The sequence below is a fragment of the Pistacia vera genome, unplaced genomic scaffold, assembly GCF_008641045.1.
Source record: "Pistacia vera cultivar Batoury unplaced genomic scaffold, PisVer_v2 Contig39, whole genome shotgun sequence".
NCBI classification, from domain to species: domain Eukaryota; kingdom Viridiplantae; phylum Streptophyta; class Magnoliopsida; order Sapindales; family Anacardiaceae; genus Pistacia; species Pistacia vera.
This window is the reverse complement of record NW_022196212.1, coordinates 967,453-970,753: the sequence shown is the minus strand read 5'-3', so window position 1 is coordinate 970,753 and position 3,301 is coordinate 967,453. Positions and strand designations below refer to the sequence as shown.

At 39.5% G+C, this 3,301-nt stretch overlaps 1 non-coding gene across 1 annotated transcript; it reads left to right on the top strand.

The window, feature by feature from the left end:
- Window positions 1-1,439: 1,439 nt before the first annotated feature.
- On the top strand, window positions 1,440-1,546 carry LOC116141048. Its single transcript, XR_004129728.1, has one exon. It is a non-coding gene; the product is annotated as a small nucleolar RNA R71 (small nucleolar RNA).
- Window positions 1,547-3,301: the final 1,755 nt, after the last annotated feature.

Sequence of the window (3,301 nt, the reverse complement as noted above, 5' to 3'; positions counted from 1 at the left end):
CCACTATACCCCTTGGAAGTTTTATTGACCGATCTGCAAGTTGCAAGCATGTGGATGTTGGCTTAACTTTACCAATTCCTAATTTCCTGAACACAGAAAAAGGCATAAGGTTAATGCTTGCACCTAGGTCACATAGAACTCGATCAAAGGTTATATCTCCTATAGTGCAAGGGATAGTAAAACTCCCAGGATCTTTGAGCTTCGGGGGTAATTTCTTCTGGAGGATTGCACTGCACTCTTCCGTGAGCATCACCGTTTCCTCATCTTCTAATTTCCTTTTGTTCGAAAGGATTTCCTTCAGGAACTTCGCATAACTTGGCATTTGCTGTAATGCATCTGCAAAAGGAATGTTAATATGCAATTTTTTTAAAATTTCAATGAACTTTGAAAATTGTTTATCCTGATTCTTCTTCTTCAATCTCTGAGGAAAAGGCACGGGTGGGGTGTGATGTGCTAATTCTGGTGGTATCTCGGGGAATGGCAATTTCTCCTTCTTTTTCTCTTTCCCTTGTTCCTGCTTCTGCTCATCTTTCTTCAGGCTGGGTGGTTTCTTTTCAGCTTCAATTTCTTCATCAATTTCTTCATTAGAATCTTCATTTTTCTTTGATGAAGTTTCCTCTTTCCTTAGGTCCCTAACCTCTTCTAAAACTCTCCCACTTCTCAACGAAATTGCATTTACTTGTTCACGTGGGTTGGTTACGGTATTGCTTGGTAGAGAACCCTGCGGTCTATCATTCAACTTCTCGGCCAATTGGCCCATCTGTACCTCAAGATTCCGAATGGACGCCCCTTGGTTTCTAAAGTTTGTTCTCGTCTCATTCATGAAACCTGTAGTCTCTTGCATGAATTTACCAAACATGTCCTCCAACTTTGTTACTCTCTGATCTCCCGGTTGATTTGTCACCCCTGGTTGGTTATTTGGAACTTGTCTCTGGTTCCATTGGTTACCTTGTTGGTTCTGATTTCCCCAAGCCAGATTTGGGTGATTTCTCTAACCCAGATTATATGTGTTGGAAAATGGGTTGTTCGGTTGTCTCTGATTTCCTGCCAAGTAGTTCACTTGCTCCGTTGATGAAGATGTCGAAGCAAATGTGTTCCCAACTTGACACTCGCTGCTCACATGGTTTCCTGCATAAAATTCACATGTTAGTTGAGGTGCTTGTATAGAATTTACCTGCATAGTTCCCAACTGTTTTTGAAGTGCGGTGAGTTGGGCTGAGATGGCTGTGAAAGCATCAACTTCGTGAAGACCCGAAGATTTCTATGTTGTAGCTCTCTCATTCGGTCTTTGATAGTTGTTGCTTGCCAAAACCTCAAGCAACTCATACGCCTCCTCTGGTGTCTTATTCTGCAAGGCCCCTCCTGAAGCTGCATCCACCATGGTTTGCACATTACCCATCAAACCATTATAAAATGTTTGGACTTGATGCCAAACTGGCAGACCATGATGTGGACACTTTCTCATTGATTCCTTGTATCTCTCCCAAGCCTCGTACAATGACTCGGCATCATCTTGTAGAAATGATGTGATATCATTTCTCAATTTCGCTGACTTCGCTGGAGGAAAGAACTTGGTCAGGAATTTCTGTGCTAGATCATTCCATGTTGTTATTGTTCCCGGTGGTAATGCCATTAACCACCCCTTTGCTTTATCTCCCAATGAGAATGGGAATAAACGCAGCCTAATAGCATCATCCGACACTCCATTTGACTTGTGGTGTTTTTTCCCCCCCCCCCCCCCCCCCAAATTTCTAGGAAATTTGCAATGTGCTAATTCGGATCCTCTTTCAAATCACCGTTGAATCTAACCGACTGCTGGATCATCTGGATGATTGCCGGCTTGATCTCGAAGTTGTTTGCTTGTACTGTAGGTCTAGTAATACTTGACCCACTTCCATTCACTGTGGGAACTGAAATTCCCTCAATGTCCTGTTTTCTTATTCACCATTTTAACAACAACTTCTTCCGATTCTGTAGTAAGATTATCTCTTTCTCTTCTCTCTCTGTTAAGTCTTCTTACGGTCCTCTCAAGCTCAAGGTCAACAGGAACCACTGGTTGACGTCTTGCTCTTCGCATAAACTGAACGACAAAGTGAAGAAAAAGTGAGATCACAACTCTAATGAAATTAAAAACAAATTAAAACTTCAATCTAGCTAAATTAAGGCAAAACTAACCTGGCAACGGCGCCAAAAACTTGATGCGTGTTTACTACAACATGCAATGTATACAAGTGCACTAGTCGCTCAGTAATAAAATGAAGATTAGGATATCGTTCCCACGAGGATTGTTACAAAGCACTATTCCTAATGTTACCTATTTGAAGCAATCGATTCTTGGATTGGTGGAGCAATTTTCATTAAAAAGACAATGAATTTTAGACTAAGAATTAACAACTTAATTAAGAAAGCAATATGAAAACACGGAATATCAATTCAAGCAAAACGGGTAGGGTTTTGACTTCATTTGGATTTATGGGTTAAGCTTAAGAATTACACTAAATTCACATTCTATGCAATAGTTGTAAATCGAACCGCTAATGTGTTAAACATACCCTCTCGGCTATGTTTTCCTATTCATCCTTATTAACCTTCCGACCTATCAATTTAAATTATAATTCCAAACTCATTAAGCAAAGAGTCCTAATATGATTTCATTAATTCTTGAATCTATCCTAGCATCCAATACTATAATGGTGTTTACCCAGAAGCTTAACATGAATTATTTCTCAATCTCATCATGTTCATCATATAAAGCATTAAAAATTTAGAGTAGCACACAACCCATGCAGATTCAATGAAATAAAATAATCAATACTTAACCCATTAAAATCCAAACTACAATCAAAACCCTAACCCATAAAAGATTATCATAGCTAAATTATACTACAAACTACAAGAAAACAATAGAAATAAACAAGTTAAACAATGAAACTGAGATGAAAGATAAGAAATCTCCCCAAAAGATGAATCTTCTAGTCAAAATCTGAATCTTCTCCCTTAACAATCCGAAAGACTCAAAGCTTTACTCTAAGAAAAGTGTAAAACGGCTAAACCTAAACAGCCCAGATCCTTGGCAAAAGTTAAGTTTTTCTTTTATACTTGTCCAAATAACCCAGCCAAAACACGCACAAACGAAACTGTGTGTTTAACAAAACTGAATAATTGACTGTCGTCGCGGCAAGAAGATGAAATCCCATCGTCTCTGGCTTACTTCGCCGCGGCGAAGACAATTCCTTCGCCCGGGCGAAGCTCCTTGAAAAGTTCTGAAATTACGAACTGCCACTCTGCTTGCTTCTTCGTT